The sequence below is a fragment of the Lissotriton helveticus genome, chromosome 12 (assembly GCF_964261635.1).
Source record: "Lissotriton helveticus chromosome 12, aLisHel1.1, whole genome shotgun sequence".
Taxonomy (NCBI): domain Eukaryota; kingdom Metazoa; phylum Chordata; class Amphibia; order Caudata; family Salamandridae; genus Lissotriton; species Lissotriton helveticus.
In genome coordinates, this window is record NC_136073.1 from 134,491,850 (window position 1) to 134,516,663 (window position 24,814).

At 41.0% G+C, this 24,814-nt stretch overlaps 10 non-coding genes across 10 annotated transcripts; all 10 read left to right on the top strand.

Moving 5' to 3' along the window:
* Positions 1–816: 816 nt before the first annotated feature.
* TRNAS-AGA (transfer RNA serine (anticodon AGA)) lies at positions 817–898 on the top strand. The gene has a single exon. It is a non-coding gene; the product is annotated as a tRNA-Ser (tRNA).
* Positions 899–6,679: 5,781 nt separating this feature from the next.
* On the top strand, positions 6,680–6,761 carry TRNAS-AGA (transfer RNA serine (anticodon AGA)). Its single transcript has one exon. It is a non-coding gene; the product is annotated as a tRNA-Ser (tRNA).
* Positions 6,762–8,037: 1,276 nt separating this feature from the next.
* TRNAH-GUG (transfer RNA histidin (anticodon GUG)) lies at positions 8,038–8,109 on the top strand. The gene has a single exon. It is a non-coding gene; the product is annotated as a tRNA-His (tRNA).
* A 1,488-nt stretch (positions 8,110–9,597) lies between these two features.
* On the top strand, positions 9,598–9,679 carry TRNAS-AGA (transfer RNA serine (anticodon AGA)). Its single transcript has one exon. It is a non-coding gene; the product is annotated as a tRNA-Ser (tRNA).
* Positions 9,680–10,955: 1,276 nt separating this feature from the next.
* On the top strand, positions 10,956–11,027 carry TRNAH-GUG (transfer RNA histidin (anticodon GUG)). The gene has a single exon. It is a non-coding gene; the product is annotated as a tRNA-His (tRNA).
* Positions 11,028–12,515: 1,488 nt separating this feature from the next.
* On the top strand, positions 12,516–12,597 carry TRNAS-AGA (transfer RNA serine (anticodon AGA)). The gene has a single exon. It is a non-coding gene; the product is annotated as a tRNA-Ser (tRNA).
* A 1,276-nt stretch (positions 12,598–13,873) lies between these two features.
* On the top strand, positions 13,874–13,945 carry TRNAH-GUG (transfer RNA histidin (anticodon GUG)). The gene has a single exon. It is a non-coding gene; the product is annotated as a tRNA-His (tRNA).
* A 1,488-nt stretch (positions 13,946–15,433) lies between these two features.
* TRNAS-AGA (transfer RNA serine (anticodon AGA)) lies at positions 15,434–15,515 on the top strand. Its single transcript has one exon. It is a non-coding gene; the product is annotated as a tRNA-Ser (tRNA).
* Positions 15,516–18,362: 2,847 nt separating this feature from the next.
* Positions 18,363–18,444, top strand: TRNAS-AGA (transfer RNA serine (anticodon AGA)). The gene has a single exon. It is a non-coding gene; the product is annotated as a tRNA-Ser (tRNA).
* Positions 18,445–24,390: 5,946 nt separating this feature from the next.
* Positions 24,391–24,462, top strand: TRNAH-GUG (transfer RNA histidin (anticodon GUG)). Its single transcript has one exon. It is a non-coding gene; the product is annotated as a tRNA-His (tRNA).
* The last annotated feature ends 352 nt before the right edge of the window (positions 24,463–24,814 follow it).

The following is a 24,814-nucleotide window of genomic DNA, read 5'->3' on the forward strand; positions in this document are numbered from 1 at the left end:
AACCTAACCATGCAGTCCCCCCTAACTGTGTAGGTATCTTGCTTTACTGCTGTTTGTGTGATTAGCTGGGAGGAGCTCACAGCAGCATCCTCCCTATAAAAGTGTAGATGGACCGCTCCTTAACTTTTTCTTGCTTCACATACAGATGGCTTGAGGAGGTACAGGGGAGATGCAGGTCTAATAGACAGAATAGAAGATCTGCACCAGGTGTGTTTCTCTGCATTGGTGTCCCATCACAGGCCCACAAGTGTATGTGTGATCTTTGACTTCTGGCAGTTCACAAGCAGGCGGCCAGGAAACGGTTTCAGCCTATCAACCACTGAGGAGACAAAGCCTTTGTATAAGGAATGAGGAAGCAATGAACACATTCAGCCTATCACTGGAGTTCCCTGAGTGTTTCGAATTATAAATTCTCCATGTCACTGGATGTTATTGAGCCCAAGTAGCTCGCCGTGATCGTATAGTGGTTAGTACTCTGCGTTGTGGCTGCAGCAACCTCGGTTCGAATCCGAGTCATGGCATTGTGGTTGGCAATGTCACGGCAGTTGGGTTTTTCTTTTACAGAATTACCAAATGTACCAGTTGTTTTTGTAAAATGTCTATTAAAAACAGATCCTTTAAAATATTTAAACGATCTAACGACAAATTATTTAAACACACATGATTATAAGATGTAGGCTTATTTTTGTTTTTAGGAGAGAATGTGCCTGCTGAAAAAAACATTATTTTTAAAAAGTGCATTGCAGGATATCAGGAATTTGCTATGGGACACCTTGAAAACTTTCATACTGATTATTTGCACCAAACTTACAGTCAGTTGTTGTGGCCGAGTGGTTAAGGCGATGGACTAGATATCCATTGGGGTCCACCTGCGCAGGTTTGAATCCTGCCAACAACGAGAAACTTTTTAACATCGGCTACAATTTCAGAAGTTAACCTTTAGAATTTCTTCCATGTTAGTTTTATAAATAGGTGGCTTATTTTGGTGTCACTATTGCCCTTTCACATATTTTTTATCGCTACCCCTTTCATATCTTTGCTATAACTCTCGTCCTACATTAGCGCTGGTGCAAACACTTCAAATTATTATACCCTGGCTCTCTCAGTCATACCATTCATGCACTTGAAACTTACTTTACCAATAAAAGAAGCAAATAGAAAAATAAAACAAAAGTGCTTGTTGGATTAGGCAAACACACTTCATAAAACTGCATTTTCTTTTCTATTCTCCCCGTGTTACAAGCTTAACTGCTCCCTGTGTAATTTCTCTTAGCCTGCTGTCCCAGGAAGAGAATTTTATCTACAGGCTCTTTCCGTGTTTTTTTCCTAGTCTTTCTTTCCCTTTTCTTAGATTTGTAACTGTTCCTTTACGTGCTCTATTTAGGCGCCATTAATCTCATTTGAGCTCCTTGTACCTGCTGCTGTTTTCTCCACACCTCATACTGCCTTTTCCCTCTTTCTCTCTTTCTCTGAGGTTGGTGGCTACTTTCCAAAGCTTCTGATGCCTCAATGTTCCTTCATCTTGTTGTCAGACGTGAATTGGAAAAGCAACCAAATTAACAAGCCTTTACCACTCATACATGGCAGAGGTTTATACTTTAATTGAGCTAAGAAAAGCGTGTTGTGGGGCCCCTACGAGCCATGGTGCTTGCTTCATCATAATTAGGCACGCAGTCATTAGCCACAGCTCTGATCATGGGTCACTGAGGTCAGTTTCAATAATTCCTCAAAAACCTAACCATGCAGTCCCCCCTAACTGTGTAGTTATCTTGCTTTACTGCTGTTTGTGTGATTAGCTGGGAGGAGCTCACGGCAGCATCCTCCCTATAAAAGTGTAGATGGACCGCTCCTTAACTCTTTCTTGCTTCACATACAGATGGCTTGAGGAGGTACAGGGGAGATGCAGGTCTACTAGACAGAATAGAAGATCTGAGCCAGGTGTGTTTCTCTGCATTGGTGTCCCATCACAGGCCCACAAGTGTATGTGTGATCTTTGACTCCTGGCAGTTCACAAGCAGGCGGCCAGGAAACAGTTTCAGCCTATCAACCACTGAGGAGACAAAGCCTTTGTATAAGGAATGAGGAAGCAATGAACACATTCAGCCTATCACAGGAGTTCCCTGAGTGTTCCGAATTATAAATTCTCCATGTCACTGTATTTTATTGAGCCCAAGTAGCTCGCCGTGATCGTATAGTGGTTATTACTCTGCGTTGTGGCCGCAGCAACCTCGGTTAGAATCCGAGTCACGGCATTGTGGTTGGCAATGTCACGGCAGCTGGGTTTTTCTTTTACAGAATTACCAAATGTACCAGTTGTTTTTGTAAAATGTCTATTAAAAACAGATCCTTTAAAATATTTAAACAATCTAACGACAAATTATTTAAACACACATGATTATAAGATGTAGCTATATTGTACCTACTGACATAAATTATCGTTTTTGAACCTATTTTTGTTGGGGGGAATGGAGCTCTCCCCCATGCCAATCAGAATGCAGATGAATGCAGTTGCAGTTGAGTGACCTGTATTGTGGCTGTCTAGAGGGAATGCACAAATGTAGCTGTCTCGCAGCCCAATCCAGACGTCAATTGGAGACAGGTTTTCAGGCAAATAGAGCAGTAAGTGCAGAGAAATGCTCATTCTCTAAAAATGGCATTTATAAAATAGTAAAGTTAAATCCAACCTCACCAGTAAATAGGATTTATCAATAAATAAATAAAGCTTCTCCTCTCTGATATGGAATTACCCCCCAAAAAGTATAAGGGAATACCCAATGCTAACCTATGAGAGGGGCAGATCTCACAATAGTGAAAAATGTAATAGACTGTTTGGTACTACCAGGAATGCAAACTACCACAGTACATGTCTTACCTTTTACTTACATAGCATGATGCCCCTAGGACTACCTAGGGCCTACCTTAGGGGTTAATTATATGTAATAAAATTGGAGTTTAAGGCTTGGCAAGTAGTTTTAAATGGCAAGTCGAAGTGGCAGTACACTGCAGCACAGGCACTGCAGTAGCAGGCTTGAGACAGGTTTGAAATGCTACTTCTTTGGGCGGCACAATCAGTCCCTGGGTATATGGTATACCACTTTACAAGGGGCTTTCAAGTAAATTAAATCTGTCAGTCAGGTATACTCCAATTACACACATGATTAGGGAAGAAGCACGTGCACTTCAGCACTGATTAGTAGCGATAAAGTGATCAGAGTCCTAAGGCCAACAAAAAGATACAGCAAAATGCGTAGGTGAAAAGCAATAAGGTAGGGATGAGGCCACCTTAAGAATGCAAGGTCTAACAAAAACAAACTAAAGATAACATGAGTAAAACATCAGGTTTCTCTACGGCATTTGGTGAGACAAGTGTGCCTTCTTTTATCTTCCATAAATGCAATCTTTCCCGGACCCCTTTATTATATAGCTCTTCAAGTAAAAAAGATAAATCACTTACAAAGGAGCCTCAAATACTCAAAGATGGTAGACTTCTGTAATATGGGCCATAGACTAAAAGCAGCACGAAAACAGAGTGCAATAGGGTCCCAAAAACTTGAGTGCCACATGAGAGTATGCATGAAAGCCTATCCTTTTCCAAACTAGAGATATACTCATGCAATTTTTGTTTTTAGGAGAGAATGTGCCTGCTGAAAAAAACATTATTTTTAAAAAGTGCATTGCAGAATACCAGGAATTTGCTGTGGGACACCTTGAAAACTTTCATACAGATTATTTGCACAAAACCTACAGTCAGTTGTTGTGGCCGAGTGGTTAATGCGATGGACTAGAAATCATTGGGGTCTCCCCGCGCAGAATCGAATCCTGCCAACAACAAGAAACATTTTAACATCGGCTACAATTTCAGAAGTTAACCTTTAGAATTTCTTCCATGTCAGTTTTATATATAGGTGGCTTATTTTGGTGTCACTATTGCCCTTTCACATATTTATTATCGCTATCCCTTTTCATATCTTTGCTATAACTCTCGTACTACATTAGCGCTGGTGCAAACACTTCAAATTATTATACCCTGGCTCTCTCAGTCATACCATTCATGCACTTGAAACTTACTTTACCAATAAAAGACGCAAATAGAAAAATAAAACAAAAGTGCTTGCTGGATTAGGCAAACACACTTCATAAAACTGCATTTAATTTCTATTCTCCCTGTGTTACAAGCTTAACTGCTCCCTGTGTAATTTCTCTTAGCCTGCTGTCCCAGGAAGAGAATTTTATCTACAGGCTTTTTCCGTGTTTTTTTCCTAGTCTTTCTTTCCCTTTTCTTAGATTTGTACCTGTTCCTTTATGTGCTCTATTTAGGCGCCATTAATCTCATTTGAGCTCCTTGTACCTGCTGCTGTTTTCTCCACACCTCATACTGCCTTTTCCCTCTTTCTCTCTTTCTCTGAGGTTGGTGGCTACTTTCCAAAGCTTCTGATGCCCCAATGTTCCTTCATCTTGTTGTCAGACGTGAATTGGAAAAGCAACCAAATTAACAAGCCTTTTTGCCACTCATACATGGCAGAGGTTTATACTTTAATTCAATGAGCTAAGAAAAGCATGTTGTGGGGCCCCTACGAGCCATGGTGCTTGCTTCATCATAATTGGGAACGCAGTCATTAGCCACAGCTCTGATCATGGGTCACTGAGGTCAGTTTCAATAATTCCTCAAAAACCTAACCATGCAGTCCCCCCTAACTGTGTAGTTATCTTGCTTTACTGCTGTTTGTGTGATTAGCTGGGAGGAGCTCACGGCAGCATCCTCCCTATAAAAGTGTAGATGGACCGCTCCTTAACTCTTTCTTGCTTCAGATACAGATGGCTTGAGGAGGTACAGGGGAGATGCAGGTCTAATAGACAGAATAGAAGATCTGCGCCAGATGTGTTTCTCTGCATTGGTGTCCCATCACAGGCCCACAAGTGTATGTGTGATCTTTGACTTCTGGCAGTTCACAAGCAGGCAGCCAGGAAACGGTTTCAGCCTATCAACCACTGAGGAGACAAAGCCTTTGTATAAGGAATGAGGAAGCAATGAACACATTCAGCCTATCACAGGAGTTCCCTGAGTGTTTCGAATTATAAATTCTCCATGTCACTGTATGTAATTGAGCCCAAGTAGCTCGCCGTGATCGTATAGTGGTTAGTACTCTGCATTGTGGCCGCAGCAACCTCGGTTCGAATCCGAGTCACGGCATTGTGGTTGGTAATGTCACGGCAGTTGGGTTTTTCTTTTACAGAATTACCAAATGTACCAGTTGTTTTTGTAAAATGTCTATTAAAAACAGATCCTTTAAAATATTTAAACGATCTAACGACAAATTATTTAAACACACATGATTATAAGATGTAGCTATATTGTACCTACTGACATAAATTATCGTTCTTGAACCTATTTGCGGTGGGGGAATGGAGCTCTCCCCCATGCCAATCAGAATGCAGTTGCAGTTGAGTGACCTGTGTTGTGGCTGTCTAGAGGGAATGCACAAATGTAGCTGTCTCGCAGCCCAATCCAGACGTCAATTGGAGACAGGTTTTCAGGCAAATAGAGCAGTAAGTGCAGAGAAATGCTCACTCTCTAAAAATGGCATTTATAAAATAGTAAAGTTAAATCCAACCTCACCAGTAAATAGGATTTATCAATAAATAAATAAAGCTTCTCCTCTCTGATATGGAATTACCCCCCAAAAAGTATAAGGGAATACCCAATGCTAACCTATGAGAGGGGCAGACCTCACTGTAGTGAAAAATGTAATAGACTGTTTGGTACTACCAGGACATGCAAACTACCACAGTACATGTCTAACCTTTTACTTACATAGCAAGATGCCCCTAGGACTACCTAGGGCCTACCTTAGGGGTTAATTATATGTAATAAAATTGGAGTTTAAGGCTTGGCAAGTAGTTTTAAATGGCAAGTCGAAGTGGCAGTACACTGCAGCACAGGCACTGCAGTAGCAGGCTTGAGACAGGTTTGAAATGCTACTTCTTTGGGCGGCACAATCAGTCCCTGGGTATATGGTATACCACTTTACAAGGGGCTTTCAAGTAAATTAAATCTGTCAGTCAGGTATACTCCAATTACACACATGATTAGGGAAGAAGCACGTGCACTTCAGCACTGATTAGTAGCGATAAAGTGATCAGAGTCCTAAGGCCAACAAAAAGATACAGCAAAATGCGTAGGTGAAAAGCAATAAGGTAGGGTTGAGGCCACCTTAAGAATGCAAGGTCTAACAAAAACAAACTAAAGATAACATGAGTAAAACATCAGGTTTCTCTATGGCATTTGGTGAGACAAGTGTGCCTTCTTTTATCTTCCATAAATGCAATCTTTCCCTGACCCCTTTATTATATAGCTCTTCAAGTAAAAAAGATAAAGCACTTACAAAGGAGCCTCAAATACTCAAAGATGGTAGACTTCTGTAATATGGGCCATAGACTAAAAGCAGCACGAAAACAGAGTGCAATAGCGTCCCAAAAACTTGAGTGCCACATGAGAGTATGCATGAAAGCCTATCCTTTTCCAAACTAGAGATATACTCATGCAATTTTTGTTTTTAGGAGAGAATGTGCCTGCTGAAAAAAACATTATTTTTAAAAAGTGCATTGCAGAATACCAGGAATTTGCTGTGGGACACCTTGAAAACTTTCATACAGATTATTTGCACAAACCTTACAGTCAGTTGTTGTGGCCGAGTGGTTAAGGCGATGGACTAGAAATCCATTGGGGTCTCCCCGCGCAGGTTCGAATCCTGCCAACAACAAGAAACATTTTAACACCGGCTACAATTTCAGAAGTTAACCTTTTGAATTTCTTCCATGTCAGTTTTATAAATAGGTGGCTTATTTTGGTGTCACTATTGCCCTTTCACATATTTATTATCGCTACCCCTTTCATATCTTTGCTATAACTCTCGTCCTACATTAGCGCTGGTGCAAACACTTCAAATTATTATACCCTGGCTCTCTCAGTCATACCATTCATGCACTTGAAACTTACTTTACCAATAAAAGAAGCAAATAGAAAAATAAAACAAAAGTGCTTGCTGGATTAGGCAAACACACTTCATAAAACTGCATTTTCTTTTCTATTCTCTCCGTGTTACAAGCTTAACTGCTCCCTGTGTAATTTCTCTTAGCCTGCTGTCCCAGGAAGAGAATTTTATCTACAGGCTATTTCTGTGTTTTTTTCCTAGTCTTTCTTTCCCTTTTCTTAGATTTGTAACTGTTCCTTTACGTGCTATATTTAGGCGCCATTAATCTCATTTGAGCTCCTTGTACCTGCTGCTGTTTTCTCCACACCTCATACTGCCTTTTCCCTCTTTCTCTCTTTCTCTGAGGTTGGTGGCTACTTTCCAAAGCTTCTGATGCCCCAATGTTCCTTCATCTTGTTGTCAGACGTGAATTGGAAAATCAACCAAATTAACAAGCCTTTACCACTCATACATGGCAGAGGTTTATACTTTAATTGAGCTAAGAAAAGCGTGTTGTGGGGCCCCTACGAGCCATGGTGCTTGCTTCATCATAATTAGGCACGCAGTCATTAGCCACAGCTCTGATCATGGGTCACTGAGGTCAGTTTCAATAATTCCTCAAAAACCTAACAATGCAGTCCCCCCTAACTGTGTAGTTATCTTGCTTTACTGCTGTTTGTGTGATTAGCTGGGAGGAGCTCACGGCAGCATCCTCCCTATAAAAGTGTAGATGGACCGCTCCTTAACTCTTTCTTGCTTCACATACAGATGGCTTGAGGAGGGGAGATGAAGGTCTACTAGACAGAATAGAAGATCTGCGCCAGGTGTGTTTCTCTGCATTGGTGTCCCATCACAGGCCCACAAGTGTATGTGTGATCTTTGACTCCTGGCAGTTCACAAGCAGGCGGCCAGGAAACAGTTTCAGCCTATCAACCACTGAGGAGACAAAGCAATTGTATAAGGAATGAGGAAGCAATGAACACATTCAGCCTATCACAGGAGTTCCCTGAGTGTTCCGAATTATAAATTCTCCATGTCACTGTATTTTATTGAGCCCAAGTAGCTCGCCGTGATCGTATAGTGGTTAGTACTCTGCGTTGTGGCCGCAGCAACCTCGGTTCGAATCCGAGTCACGGCATTGTGGTTGGCAATGTCACGGCAGTTTGGTTTTTCTTTTACAGAATTACCAAATGTACCAGTTGTTTTTGTAAAATGTCTATTAAAAACAGATCCTTTAAAATATTTAAACGATCTAACGACAAATTATTTAAACACACATGATGATAAGATGTAGCTATATTGTACCTACTGACATAAATTATCGTTCTTGAACCTATTTGCGGTGGGGGGAATGGAGCTCTCCCCCATGCCAATCAGAATGCAGTTGCAGTTGAGTGACCTGTGTTGTGGCTGTCTAGAGGGAATGCACAAATGTAGCTGTCTCGCAGCCCAATCCAGAAGTCAATTGGAGACAGGTTTTCAGGCAAATAGAGCAGTAAGTGCAGAGAAATGCTCACTCTCTAAAAATGGCATTTATAAAATAGTAAAGTTAAATCCAACCTCACCAGTAAATAGGATTTATCAATAAATAAATAAAGCTTCTCCTCTCTGATATGGAATTACCCCCCAAAAAGTATAAGGGAATACCCAATGCTAACCTATGAGAGGGGCAGACCTCACAATAGTGAAAAATGTAATAGACTGTTTGGTACTACCAGGAATGCAAACTACCACAGTACATGTCTTACCTTTTACTTACATAGCATGATGCCCCTAGGACTACCTAGGGCATACCTTACGGGTTAATTATATGTAATAAAATTGGAGTTTAAGGCTTGGCAAGTAGTTTTAAATGGCAAGTCGAAGTGGCAGTACACTGCAGCACAGGCACTGCAGTAGCAGGCTTGAGACAGGTTTGAAATGCTACTTCTTTGGGCGGCACAATCAGTCCCTGGGTATATGGTATACCACTTTACAAGGGGCTTTCAAGTAAATTAAATCTGTCAGTCAGGTATACTCCAATTACACACATGATTAGGGAAGAAGCACGTGCACTTCAGCACTGATTAGTAGCGATAAAGTGATCAGAGTCCTAAGGCCAACAAAAAGATACAGCAAAATGCGTAGGTGAAAAGCAATAAGGTAGGGTTGAGGCCACCTTAAGAATGCAAGGTCTAACAAAAACAAACTAAGGATAACATGAGTAAAACATCAGGTTTCTCTACGGCATTTGGTGAGACAAGTGTGCCTTCTTTTATCTTCCATAAATGCAATCTTTCCCTGACCCCTTTATTATATAGCTCTTCAAGTAAAAAAGATAAAGCACTTACAAAGGAGCCTCAAATACTCAAAGATGGTAGACTTCTGTAATATGGGCCATAGACTAAAAGCAGCACGAAAACAGAGTGCAATAGCGTCCCAAAAACTTGAGTGCCACATGAGAGTATGCATGAAAGCCTATCCTTTTCCGAACTAGAGATATACTCATGCAATTTTTGTTTTTAGGAGAGAATGTGCCTGCTGAAAAAAACATTATTTTTAAAAAGTGCATTGCAGAATACCAGGAATTTGCTGTGGGACACCTTGAAAACTTTCATACAGATTATTTGCACAAACCTTACAGTCAGTTGTTGTGGCCGAGTGGTTAAGGCGATGGACTAGAAATCCATTGGGGTCTCCCCGCGCAGGTTCGAATCCTGCCAACAACGAGAAACATTTTAACATCGGCTACAATTTCAGAAGTTAACCTTTTGAATTTCTTCCATGTCAGTTTTATAAATAGGTGGCTTATTTTGGTGTCACTATTGCCCTTTCACATATTTATTATCGCTACCCCTTTCATATCTTTGCTATAACTCTCGTCCTACATTAGCGCTGGTGCAAACACTTCAAATTATTATACCCTGGCTCTCTCAGTCATACCATTCATGCACTTGAAACTTACTTTACCAATAAAAGAAGCAAATAGAAAAATAAAACAAAAGTGCTTGCTGGATTAGGCAAACACACTTCATAAAACTGCATTTTCTTTTCTATTCTCCCCGTGTTACAAGCTTAACTGCTCCCTGTGTAATTTCTCTTAGCCTGCTGTCCCAGGAAGAGAATTTTATCTACAGGCTATTTCTGTGTTTTTTTCCTAGTCTTTCTTTCCCTTTTCTTAGATTTGTAACTGTTCCTTTACGTGCTATATTTAGGCGCCATTAATCTCATTTGAGCTCCTTGTACCTGCTGCTGTTTTCTCCACACCTCATACTGCCTTTTCCCTCTTTCTCTCTTTCTCTGAGGTTGGTGGCTACTTTCCAAAGCTTCTGATGCCCAAATGTTCCTTCATCTTGTTGTCAGACGTGAATTGGAAAATCAACCAAATTAACAAGCCTTTACCACTCATACATGGCAGAGGTTTATACTTTAATTGAGCTAAGAAAAGCGTGTTGTGGGGCCCCTACGAGCCATGGTGCTTGCTTCATCATAATTAGGCACGCAGTCATTAGCCACAGCTCTGATCATGGGTCACTGAGGTCAGTTTCAATAATTCCTCAAAAACCTAACAATGCAGTCCCCCCTAACTGTGTAGTTATCTTGCTTTACTGCTGTTTGTGTGATTAGCTGGGAGGAGCTCACGGCAGCATCCTCCCTATAAAAGTGTAGATGGACCGCTCCTTAACTCTTTCTTGCTTCACATACAGATGGCTTGAGGAGGGGAGATGAAGGTCTACTAGACAGAATAGAAGATCTGCGCCAGGTGTGTTTCTCTGCATTGGTGTCCCATCACAGGCCCACAAGTGTATGTGTGATCTTTGACTCCTGGCAGTTCACAAGCAGGCGGCCAGGAAACAGTTTCAGCCTATCAACCACTGAGGAGACAAAGCAATTGTATAAGGAATGAGGAAGCAATGAACACATTCAGCCTATCACAGGAGTTCCCTGAGTGTTCCGAATTATAAATTCTCCATGTCACTGTATTTTATTGAGCCCAAGTAGCTCGCCGTGATCGTATAGTGGTTAGTACTCTGCGTTGTGGCCGCAGCAACCTCGGTTCGAATCCGAGTCACGGCATTGTGGTTGGCAATGTCACGGCAGTTTGGTTTTTCTTTTACAGAATTACCAAATGTACCAGTTGTTTTTGTAAAATGTCTATTAAAAACAGATCCTTTAAAATATTTAAACGATCTAACGACAAATTATTTAAACACACATGATTATAAGATGTAGCTATATTGTACCTACTGACATAAATTATCGTTCTTGAACCTATTTGCGGTGGGGGGAATGGAGCTCTCCCCCATGCCAATCAGAATGCAGTTGCAGTTGAGTGACCTGTGTTGTGGCTGTCTAGAGGGAATGCACAAATGTAGCTGTCTCGCAGCCCAATCCAGAAGTCAATTGGAGACAGGTTTTCAGGCAAATAGAGCAGTAAGTGCAGAGAAATGCTCACTCTCTAAAAATGGCATTTATAAAATAGTAAAGTTAAATCCAACCTCACCAGTAAATAGGATTTATCAATAAATAAATAAAGCTTCTCCTCTCTGATATGGAATTACCCCCCAAAAAGTATAAGGGAATACCCAATGCTAACCTATGAGAGGGGCAGACCTCACAATAGTGAAAAATGTAATAGACTGTTTGGTACTACCAGGAATGCAAACTACCACAGTACATGTCTTACCTTTTACTTACATAGCATGATGCCCCTAGGACTACCTAGGGCATACCTTACGGGTTAATTATATGTAATAAAATTGGAGTTTAAGGCTTGGCAAGTAGTTTTAAATGGCAAGTCGAAGTGGCAGTACACTGCAGCACAGGCACTGCAGTAGCAGGCTTGAGACAGGTTTGAAATGCTACTTCTTTGGGCGGCACAATCAGTCCCTGGGTATATGGTATACCACTTTACAAGGGGCTTTCAAGTAAATTAAATCTGTCAGTCAGGTATACTCCAATTACACACATGATTAGGGAAGAAGCACGTGCACTTCAGCACTGATTAGTAGCGATAAAGTGATCAGAGTCCTAAGGCCAACAAAAAGATACAGCAAAATGCGTAGGTGAAAAGCAATAAGGTAGGGTTGAGGCCACCTTAAGAATGCAAGGTCTAACAAAAACAAACTAAGGATAACATGAGTAAAACATCAGGTTTCTCTACGGCATTTGGTGAGACAAGTGTGCCTTCTTTTATCTTCCATAAATGCAATCTTTCCCTGACCCCTTTATTATATAGCTCTTCAAGTAAAAAAGATAAAGCACTTACAAAGGAGCCTCAAATACTCAAAGATGGTAGACTTCTGTAATATGGGCCATAGACTAAAAGCAGCACGAAAACAGAGTGCAATAGCGTCCCAAAAACTTGAGTGCCACATGAGAGTATGCATGAAAGCCTATCCTTTTCCGAACTAGAGATATACTCATGCAATTTTTGTTTTTAGGAGAGAATGTGCCTGCTGAAAAAAACATTATTTTTAAAAAGTGCATTGCAGAATACCAGGAATTTGCTGTGGGACACCTTGAAAACTTTCATACAGATTATTTGCACAAACCTTACAGTCAGTTGTTGTGGCCGAGTGGTTAAGGCGATGGACTAGAAATCCATTGGGGTCTCCCCGCGCAGGTTCGAATCCTGCCAACAACGAGAAACATTTTAACATCGGCTACAATTTCAGAAGTTAACCTTTTGAATTTCTTCCATGTCAGTTTTATAAATAGGTGGCTTATTTTGGTGTCACTATTGCCCTTTCACATATTTATTATCGCTACCCCTTTCATATCTTTGCTATAACTCTCGTCCTACATTAGCGCTGGTGCAAACACTTCAAATTATTATACCCTGGCTCTCTCAGTCATACCATTCATGCACTTGAAACTTACTTTACCAATAAAAGAAGCAAATAGAAAAATAAAACAAAAGTGCTTGCTGGATTAGGCAAACACACTTCATAAAACTGCATTTTCTTTTCTATTCTCCCCGTGTTACAAGCTTAACTGCTCCCTGTGTAATTTCTCTTAGCCTGCTGTCCCAGGAAGAGAATTTTATCTACAGGCTATTTCTGTGTTTTTTTCCTAGTCTTTCTTTCCCTTTTCTTAGATTTGTAACTGTTCCTTTACGTGCTATATTTAGGCGCCATTAATCTCATTTGAGCTCCTTGTACCTGCTGCTGTTTTCTCCACACCTCATACTGCCTTTTCCCTCTTTCTCTCTTTCTCTGAGGTTGGTGGCTACTTTCCAAAGCTTCTGATGCCCAAATGTTCCTTCATCTTGTTGTCAGACGTGAATTGGAAAATCAACCAAATTAACAAGCCTTTACCACTCATACATGGCAGAGGTTTATACTTTAATTGAGCTAAGAAAAGCGTGTTGTGGGGCCCCTACGAGCCATGGTGCTTGCTTCATCATAATTAGGCACGCAGTCATTAGCCACAGCTCTGATCATGGGTCACTGAGGTCAGTTTCAATAATTCCTCAAAAACCTAACAATGCAGTCCCCCCTAACTGTGTAGTTATCTTGCTTTACTGCTGTTTGTGTGATTAGCTGGGAGGAGCTCACGGCAGCATCCTCCCTATAAAAGTGTAGATGGACCGCTCCTTAACTCTTTCTTGCTTCACATACAGATGGCTTGAGGAGGGGAGATGAAGGTCTACTAGACAGAATAGAAGATCTGCGCCAGGTGTGTTTCTCTGCATTGGTGTCCCATCACAGGCCCACAAGTGTATGTGTGATCTTTGACTCCTGGCAGTTCACAAGCAGGCGGCCAGGAAACAGTTTCAGCCTATCAACCACTGAGGAGACAAAGCAATTGTATAAGGAATGAGGAAGCAATGAACACATTCAGCCTATCACAGGAGTTCCCTGAGTGTTCCGAATTATAAATTCTCCATGTCACTGTATTTTATTGAGCCCAAGTAGCTCGCCGTGATCGTATAGTGGTTAGTACTCTGCGTTGTGGCCGCAGCAACCTCGGTTCGAATCCGAGTCACGGCATTGTGGTTGGCAATGTCACGGCAGTTTGGTTTTTCTTTTACAGAATTACCAAATGTACCAGTTGTTTTTGTAAAATGTCTATTAAAAACAGATCCTTTAAAATATTTAAACGATCTAACGACAAATTATTTAAACACACATGATTATAAGATGTAGCTATATTGTACCTACTGACATAAATTATCGTTCTTGAACCTATTTGCGGTGGGGGGAATGGAGCTCTCCCCCATGCCAATCAGAATGCAGTTGCAGTTGAGTGACCTGTGTTGTGGCTGTCTAGAGGGAATGCACAAATGTAGCTGTCTCGCAGCCCAATCCAGAAGTCAATTGGAGACAGGTTTTCAGGCAAATAGAGCAGTAAGTGCAGAGAAATGCTCACTCTCTAAAAATGGCATTTATAAAATAGTAAAGTTAAATCCAACCTCACCAGTAAATAGGATTTATCAATAAATAAATAAAGCTTCTCCTCTCTGATATGGAATTACCCCCCAAAAAGTATAAGGGAATACCCAATGCTAACCTATGAGAGGGGCAGACCTCACAATAGTGAAAAATGTAATAGACTGTTTGGTACTACCAGGAATGCAAACTACCACAGTACATGTCTTACCTTTTACTTACATAGCATGATGCCCCTAGGACTACCTAGGGCATACCTTACGGGTTAATTATATGTAATAAAATTGGAGTTTAAGGCTTGGCAAGTAGTTTTAAATGGCAAGTCGAAGTGGCAGTACACTGCAGCACAGGCACTGCAGTAGCAGGCTTGAGACAGGTTTGAAATGCTACTTCTTTGGGCGGCACAATCAGTCCCTGGGTATATGGTATACCACTTTACAAGGGGCTTTCAAGTAAATTAAATCTGTCAGTCAGGTATACTCCAATTACACACATGATTAGGGAAGAAGCACGTGCACTTCAGCACTGATTAGTAGCGATAAAGTGATCAGAGTCCTAAGGCCAACAAAAAGATACAGCAAAATGCGTAGGTGAAAAGCAATAAGGTAGGGTTGAGGCCACCTTAAGAATGCAAGGTCTAACAAAAACAAACTAAGGATAACATGAGTAAAACATCAGGTTTCTCTACGGCATTTGGTGAGACAAGTGTGCCTTCTTTTATCTTCCATAAATGCAATCTTTCCCTGACCCCTTTATTATATAGCTCTTCAAGTAAAAAAGATAAAGCACTTACAAAGGAGCCTCAAATACTCAAAGATGGTAGACTTCTGTAATATGGGCCATAGACTAAAAGCAGCACGAAAACAGAGTGCAATAGCGTCCCAAAAACTTGAGTGCCACATGAGAGTATGCATGAAAGCCTATCCTTTTCCAAACTAGAGATATACTCATGCAATTTTTGTTTTTAGGAGAGAATGTGCCTGCTGAAAAAAACATTATTTTTAAAAAGTGCATTGCAGAATACCAGGAATTTGCTGTGGGACACCTTGAAAACTTTCATACAGATTATTTGCACAAACTTTACAGTCAGTTGTTGTGGCCGAGTGGTTAAGGCGATGGACTAGAAATCCATTGGGGTCTCCCCGCGCAGGTTCGAATCCTGCCAACAACGAGAAACATTTTAACATCGGCTACAATTTCAGAAGTTAACCTTTTGAATTTCTTCCATGTCAGTTTTATAAATAGGTGGCTTATTTTGGTGTCACTATTGCCCTTTCACATATTTATTATCGCTACCCCTTTCATATCTTTGCTATAACTCTCGTCCTACATTAGCGCTGGTGCAAACACTTCAAATTATTATACCCTGGCTCTCTCAGTCATACCATTCATGCACTTGAAACTTACTTTACCAATAAAAGAAGCAAATAGAAAAATAAAACAAAAGTGCTTGCTGGATTAGGCAAACACACTTCATAAAACTGCATTTTCTTTTCTATTCTCCCCGTGTTACAAGCTTAACTGCTCCCTGTGTAATTTCTCTTAGCCTGCTGTCCCAGGAAGAGAATTTTATCTACAGGCTATTTCTGTGTTTTTTTCCTAGTCTTTCTTTCCCTTTTCTTAGATTTGTAACTGTTCCTTTACGTGCTATATTTAGGCGCCATTAATCTCATTTGAGCTCCTTGTACCTGCTGCTGTTTTCTCCACACCTCATACTGCCTTTTCCCTCTTTCTCTCTTTCTCTGAGGTTGGTGGCTACTTTCCAAAGCTTCTGATGCCCCAATGTTCCTTCATCTTGTTGTCAGACGTGAATTGGAAAATCAACCAAATTAACAAGCCTTTACCACTCATACATGGCAGAGGTTTATACTTTAATTGAGCTAAGAAAAGCGTGTTGTGGGGCCCCTACGAGCCATGGTGCTTGCTTCATCATAATTAGGCACGCAGTCATTAGCCACAGCTCTGATCATGGGTCACTGAGGTCAGTTTCAATAATTCCTCAAAAACCTAACAATGCAGTCCCCCCTAACTGTGTAGTTATCTTGCTTTACTGCTGTTTGTGTGATTAGCTGGGAGGAGCTCACGGCAGCATCCTCCCTATAAAAGTGTAGATGGACCGCTCCTTAACTCTTTCTTGCTTCACATACAGATGGCTTGAGGAGGGGAGATGAAGGTCTACTAGACAGAATAGAAGATCTGCGCCAGGTGTGTTTCTCTGCATTGGTGTCCCATCACAGGCCCACAAGTGTATGTGTGATCTTTGACTCCTGGCAGTTCGCAAGCATGCGGCCAGGAAACAGTTTCAGCCTATCAACCACTGAGGAGACAAAGCCTTTGTATAAGAAATGAGGAAGCAATGAACACATTCAGCCTATCACAGGAGTTCCCTGAGTGTTCCGAATTATAAATTCTCCATGTCACTGTATTTTATTGAGCCCAAGTAGCTCGCCGTGATCGTATTGTGGTTAGTAATCTGCGTTGTGGCCGCAGCAACCTCGGTTAGAATCCGAGTCACTGCATTGTGGTTGGCAATGTCACGGCAGCTGAGTTTTTCTTTTACAGAATTACCAAATGTACCAGTTGTTTTTGTAAAATGTCTATTAAAAACAGATCCTTTAAAATATTTAAACAATCTAACGACAAATTATTTAAACACACATGATTATAAGATGTAGCTATATTGTACCTACTGACATAAATTATCATTCTTGAACCTATTTTCGGTGGGGGGAATGGAGCTCTCCCCCATGCCAATCAGAATGCAGATGAATGCAGTTGCAGTTGAGTGACCTGTGTTGTGGCTGTCTAGAGGGAATGCACAAATGTAGCTGTCTCGCAGCCCAATCCAGACGTCAATTGGAGACAGGTTTTCAGGCAAATAGAGCAGTAAGTGCAGAGAAATGCTCACTCTCTAAAAATGGCATTTATAAAATAGTAAAGTTAAATCCAACCTCACCAGTAAATAGGATTTATCAATAAATAAATAAAGCTTCTCCTCTCTGATATGGAATTACCCCCCAAAAAGTATAAGGGAATACCCAATGCTAACCTATGAGAGGGGCAGACCTCACAATAGTGAAAAATGTAATAGACTGTTTGGTACTACCAGGACATGCAAACTACCACAGTACATGTCTTACCTTTTACTTACATAGCATGATGCCCCTAGGACTACCTAGGGCCTACCTTAGGGGTTAATTATATGTAATAAAATTGGAGTTTAAGGCTTGGCAAGTAGTTTTAAATGGCAAGTCGAAGTGGCAGTACACTGCAGCACAGGCACTGCAGTAGCAGGCTTGAGACAGGTTTGAAATGATACTTCTTTGGGCGGCACAATCAGTCCCTGGGTATATGGTATACCACTTTACAAGGGGCTTTCAAGTAAATTAAATCTGTCAGTCAGGTATACTCCAATTACACACATGATTAGGGAAGAAGCACGTGCACTTCAGCACTGATTAGTAGCGATAAAGTGATCAGAGTCCTAAGGCCAACAAAAAGATACAGCAAAATGCGTAGGTGAAAAGCAATAAGGTAGGGTTGAGGCCACCTTAAGAATGCAAGGTCTAACAAAAACAAACTAAAGATAACATGAGTAAAACATCAGGTTTCTCTATGGCATTTGGTGAGACAAGTGTGCCTTCTTTTATCTTCCATAAATGCAATCTTTCCCTGACCCCTTTATTATATAGCTCTTCAAGTAAAAAAGATAAAGCACTTACAAAGGAGCCTCAAATACTCAAAGATGGTAGACTTCTGTAATATGGGCCATAGACTAAAAGCAGCACGAAAACAGAGTGCAATAGCGTCCCAAAAACTTGAGTGCCACATGAGAGTATGCATGAAAGCCTATCCTTTTCCAAACTAGAGATATACTCATGCAATTTTTGTTTTTAGGAGAGAATGTGCCTGCTGAAAAAAACATTATTTTTAAAAAGTGCATTGCAGAATACCAGGAATTTGCTGTGGGACACCTTGAAAACTTTCATACAGATTATTTGCACAAACCTTACAGTCAGTTGTTGTGGCCGAGTGGTTAAGGCGATGGACTAGAAATCCATTGGGGTCTCCCCGCGCAGGTTCGAATCCTGCCAACAACGAGAAACATTTTAACATCGGCTACAATTTCAGAAGTTAACCTTTTGAATTTCTTCCATGTCAGTTTTATAAATAGGTGGCTTATTTTGGTGTCACTATTGCCCTTTCACATATTTATTATCGCTACCCCTTTCATATCTTTGCTATAACTCTCGTCCTACATTAGCGCTGGTGCAAACACTTCAAATTATTATACCCTGGCTCTCTCAGTCATACCATTCATGCACTTGAAACTTACTTTACCAATAAAAGAAGCAAATAGAAAAATAAAACAAAAGTGCTTGCTGGATTAGGCAAACACACTTCATAAAACTGCATTTTCTTTTCTATTCTCCCCGTGTTACAAGCTTAACTGCTCCCTGTGTAATTTCTCTTAGCCTGCTGTCCCAGGAAGAGAATTTTATCTACAGGCTATTTCTGTGTTTTTTTCCTAGTCTTTCTTTCCCTTTTCTTAGATTTGTAACTGTTCCTTTACGTGCTATATTTAGGCGCCATTAATCTCATTTGAGCTCCTTGTACCTGCTGCTGTGTTCTCCACACCTCATACTGCCTTTTCCCTCTTTCTCTCTTTCTCTGAGGTTGGTGGCTACTTTCCAAAGCTTCTGATGCCCCAATGTTCCTTCATCTTGTTGTCAGACGTGAATTGGAAAATCAACCAAATTAACAAGCCTTTACCACTCATACATGGCAGAGGTTTATACTTTAATTGAGCTAAGAAAAGCGTGTTGTGGGGCCCCTACGGGCCATGGTGCTTGCTTCATCATAATTAGGCACGCAGTCATTAGCCACAGCTCTGATCATGGGTCACTGAGGTCAGTTTCAATAATTCCTCAAAAACCTAACAATGCAGTCCCCCCTAACTGTGTAGTTATCTTGCTTTACTGCTGTTTGTGTGATTAGCTGGGAGGAACTCACGGCAGCATCCTCCCTATAAAAGTGTAGATGGACCGCTCCTTAACTCTTTCTTGCTTCACATACAGATGGCTTGAGGAGGGGAGATGAAGGTCTACTAGACAGAATAGAAGATCTGCGCCAGGTGTGTTTCTCTGCATTGGTGTCCCATCACAGGCCCACAAGTGTATGTGTGATCTTTGACTCCTGGCAGTTCACAAGCAGGCGGCCAGGAAACAGTTTCAGCCTATCAACCACTGAGGAGACAAAGCCTTTGTATAAGAAATGAGGAAGCAATGAACACATTCAGCCTATCAGAGGAGTTCCCTGAGTGTTCCGAATTATAAATTCTCCATGTCACTGTATTTTATTGAGCCCAAGTAGCTCGCCGTGATCGTATTGTGGTTAGTAATCTGCGTTGTGGCCGCAGCAACCTCGGTTAGAATCCGAGTCACTGCATTGTGGTTGGCAATGTCACGGCAGCTGAGTTTTTCTTTTACAGAATTACCAAATGTACCAGTTGTTTTTGTAAAATGTCTATTAAAAACAGATCCTTTAAAATATTTAAACAATCTAACGACAAATTATTTAAACACACATGATTATAAGATGTAGCTATATTGTACCTACTGACATAAATTATCATTCTTGAACCTATTTTCGGTGGGGGGAATGGAGCTCTCCCCCATGCCAATCAGAATGCAGATGAATGCAGTTGCAGTTGAGTGACCTGTGTTGTGGCTATCTAGAGGGAATGCACAAATGTAGCTGTCTCGCAGCCCAATCCAGACGACAATTGGAGACAGGTTTTCAGGCAAATAGAGCAGTAAGTGCAGAGAAATGCTCATTCTCTAAAAATGGCATTTATAAAATAGTAAAGTTAAATCCAACCTCACCAGTAAATAGGATTTATCAATAAATAAATAAAGCTTCTCCTCTCTGATATGGAATTACCCCCCAAAAAGTATAAGGGAATACCCAATGCTAACCTATGAGAGGGGCAGACCTCACAATAGTGAAAAATGTAATAGACTGTTTGGTACTACCAGGACATGCAAACTACCACAGTACATGTCTTAACTTTTACTTACATAGCTTGATGCCCCTAGGACTACCTAGGGCCTACCTTAGGGGTTAATTATATGTAATAAAATTGGAGTTTAAGGCTTGGCAAGTAGTTTTAAATGGCAAGTCGAAGTGGCAGTACACTGCAGCACAGGCACTGCAGTAGCAGGCTTGAGACAGGTTTGAAATGCTACTTCTTTGGGCGGCACAATCAGTCCCTGGGTATATGGTATACCACTTTACAAGGGGCTTTCAAGTAAATTAAATCTGTCAGTCAGGTATACTCCAATTACACACATGATTAGGGAAGAAGCACGTGCACTTCAGCACTGATTAGTAGCGATAAAGTGATCAGAGTCCTAAGGCCAACAAAAAGATACAGCAAAATGCGTAGGTGAAAATCAATAAGGTAGGGTTGAGGCCACCTTAAGAATGCAAGGTCTAACAAAAACAAACTAAAGATAACATGAGTAAAACATCAGGTTTCTCTACGGCATTTGGTGAGACAAGTGTGCCTTCTTTTATCTTCCATAAATGCAATCTTTCCCGGACCCCTTTATTATATAGCTCTTCAAGTAAAAAAGATAAAGCACTTACAAAGGAGCCTCAAATACTCAAAGATGGTAGACTTCTGTAATATGGGCAATAGACTAAAAGCAGCACGAAAACAGAGTGCAATAGGGTCCCAAAAACTTGAGTGCCACATGAGAATATGCATGAAAGCCTATCCTTTCCCAAACTAGAGATATACTCATGCAAGTTTTGTTTTTAGGAGAGAATGTGCCTGCTGAAAAAAACATTATTTTTAAAAAAGTGCATTGCAGAATACCAGGAATTTGCTGTGGGACACCTTGAAAACTTTCATACAGATTATTTGCACAAAACCTACAGTCAGTTGTTGTGGCCGAGTGGTTAAGGCGATGGACTAGAAATCATTGGGGTCTCCCCGCACAGGATCGAATCCTGCCAACAACGAGAAACATTTTAACATCGGCTACAATTTCAGAAGTTAACCTTTAGAATTTCTTCCATGTCAGTTTTATAAATAGGTGGCTTATTTTGGTGTCACTATTGCCCTTTCACATATTTATTATCGCTATCCCTTTCATATCTTTGCTATAACTCTCGTACTACATTAGCGCTGGTGCAAACACTTCAAATTATTATACCCTGGCTCTCTCAGTCATACCATTCATGCACTTGAAACTTACTTTACCAATAAAAGAAGCAAATAGATAAATAAAACAAAAGTGCTTGCTGGATTAGGCAAACACACTTCATAAAACTGCATTTTATTTTCTATTCTCCCCGTGTTACAAGCTTAACTGCTCCCTGTGTAATTTCTCTTAGCCTGCTGTCCCAGGAAGAGAATTTTATCTACAGGCTTTTTCCATGTTTTTTTCCTAGTCTTTCTTTCCCTTTTCTTAGATTTGTAACTGTTCCTTTTTTGTGCTCTATTTAGGCGCCATTAATCTCATTTGAGCTCCTTGTACCTGCTGCTGTTTTCTCCACACCTCATACTGCCTTTTCCCTCTTTCTCTCTTTCTCTGAGGTTGGTGGCTACTTTCCAAAGCTTCTGATGCCGCAATGTTCCTTCATCTTGTTGTCAGACGTGAATTGGAAAAGCAACCAAATTAACAAGCCTTTTTGCCACTCATACATGGCAGAGGTTTATACTTTAATTCAATGAGCTAAGAAAAGCGTGTTGTGGGGCCCCTACGAGCCATGGTGCTTGCTTCATCATAATTGGGAACGCAGTCATTAGCCACAGCTCTGATCATGGGTCACTGAGGTCAGTTTCAATAATTCCTCAAAAACCTAACCATGCAGTCCCCCCTAACTGTGTAGTTATCTTGCTTTACTGCTGTTTGTGTGATTAGCTGGGAGGAGCTCACGGCAGCATCCTCCCTATAAAAGTGTAGATGGACCGCTCCTTAACTCTTTCTTGCTTCACATACAGATGGCTTGAGGAGGTACAGGGGAGATGCAGGTCTAATAGACAGAATAGAAGATCTGCGCCAGATGTGTTTCTCTGCATTGGTGTCCCATCACAGGCCCACAAGTGTATGTGTGATCTTTGACTTCTGGCAGTTCACAAGCAGGCAGCCAGGAAACGGTTTCAGCCTATCAACCACTGAGGAGACAAAGCCTTTGTATAAGGAATGAGGAAGCAATGAACACATTCAGCCTATCACAGGAGTTCCCTGAGTGTTTCGAATTATAAATTCTCCATGTCACTGTATGTAATTGAGCCCAAGTAGCTCGCCGTGATCGTATAGTGGTTAGTACTCTGCGTTGTGGCCGCAGCAACCTCGGTTAGAATCCGAGTCACGGCATTGTGGTTGGTAATGTCACGGCAGTTGGGTTTTTCTTTTACAGAATTACCAAATGTACCAGTTGTTTTTGTAAAATGTCTATTAAAAACAGATCCTTTCAAATATTTAAACGATCTAACGACAAATTATTTAAACACACATGATTATAAGATGTAGCCTTATTTTTGTTTTTAGGAGAGAATGTGCCTGCTGAAAAAAACATTATTTTTAAAAAGTGCATTGCAGAATATCAGGAATTTGCTGTGGGACACCTTGAAAACTTTCAGACAGATTATTTGCACAAAACTTACAGTCAGTTGTGGCCGAGTGGTTAAGGCGATGGACTAGAAATTCTTTGGGGTCCCCCCACGCAGGTTCGCATCCTGCCAACAACGAGAAACTTTTTAACATCGGCTACAATTTCAGAAGTTAACCTTTTGAATTTCTTCCATGTCAGTTTTATAAATAGGTGGCTTATTTTGGTGTCACTATTGCCCTTTCGCATATTTATTATCGTTACCCCTTTCATATCTTTGCTATAACTCTCGTCCTACATTAGCGCTGGTGCAAACACTTCAAATTATTATACCCTGGCTCTCTCAGTCATACCATTCATGCACTTGAAACTTACTTTACCAATAAAAGAAGCAAATAGAAAAATAAAACAAAAGTGCTTGCTGGATTAGGCAAACACACTTTATAAAACTGTATTTTCTTTTCTATTCTCCCTGTGTTACAAGCTTAACTGCTCCCTGTGTAATTTCTCTTAGCCTGCTGTCCGAGGAAAAGAATTTTATCTACAGGCTCTTTCCGTGTTTTTTTCCTAGTCTTTCATTCCCTTTTCTTAGAGTTGTAACTGTTCCTTTACGTGCTCTATTTAGGCGCCATTAATCTCATTTGAGCTCCTTGTACCTGCTGCTGTTTTCTCCACACCTCATACTGCCTTTTCCCTCTTTCTCTCTTTCTCTGAGGTTGGTGGCTACTTTCCAAAGCTTCTGATGCCCCAATGTTCCTTCATCTTGTTGTCAGACGTGAATTGGAAGATCAACCAAATTAACAAGCCTTTACCACTCATACATGGCAGAGGTTTATACTTTAATTGAGCTAAGAAAAGCGTGTTGTGGGGCCCCTACGAGCCATGGTGCTTGCTTCATCATAATTAGGCACGCAGTCATTAGCCACAGCTCTGATCATGGGTCACTGAGGTCAGTTTCAATAATTCCTCAAAAACCTAACCATGCAGTCCCCCCTAACTGTGTAGTTATCTTGCTTTACAGCTGTTTGTGTGATTAGCTGGGAGGAGCTCACGGCAGCATCCTCACTATAAAAGTGTAGATGGACCGCTCCTTAACTCTTTCTTGCTTCACATACAGATGGCTTGAGGAGGTACAGGGGAGATGCAGGTCTACTAGACAGAATAGAAGATCTGCGCCAGGTGTGTTTCTCTGCATTGGTGTCCCATCACAGGCCCACAAGTGTATGTGTGATCTTTGACTCCTGGCAGTTCACAAGCAGGCGGCCAGGAAACAGTTTCAGCCTATCAACCACTGAGGAGACAAAGCCTTTGTATAAGGAATGAGGAAGCAATGAACACATTCAGCCTATCACAGGAGTTCCCTGAGTGTTCCGAATTATAAATTCTCCATGTCACTGTACATTATTGAGCCCAAGTAGCTCGCTGTGATCGTATAGTGGTTAGTACTCTGCGTTGTGGCCGCAGCAACCTCGGTTCGAATCCGAGTCACGGCATTGTGGTTGGCAATATCACGGCAGTTGGGTTTTTCTTTTACAGAATTACCAAATGTACCAGTTGTTTTTGTAAAATGTCTATTAAAAACAGATCCTTTAAAATATTTAAACGATCTAACGACCAATTATTTAAACACACATGATTATAAGATGTAGCTATATTGTACCTACTGACATAAATTATCGTTCTTGAACCTATTTGCGGTGGGGGAATGGAGCTCTCCCCCATGCCAATCTGAATGCAGATGAATGCAGTTGCAGTTGAGTGACCTGTGTTGTGGCTGTCTAGAGGGAATGCACAAATGTAGCTTTCTCGCAGCCCAATCCAGACGTCAATTGGAGACAGGTTTTC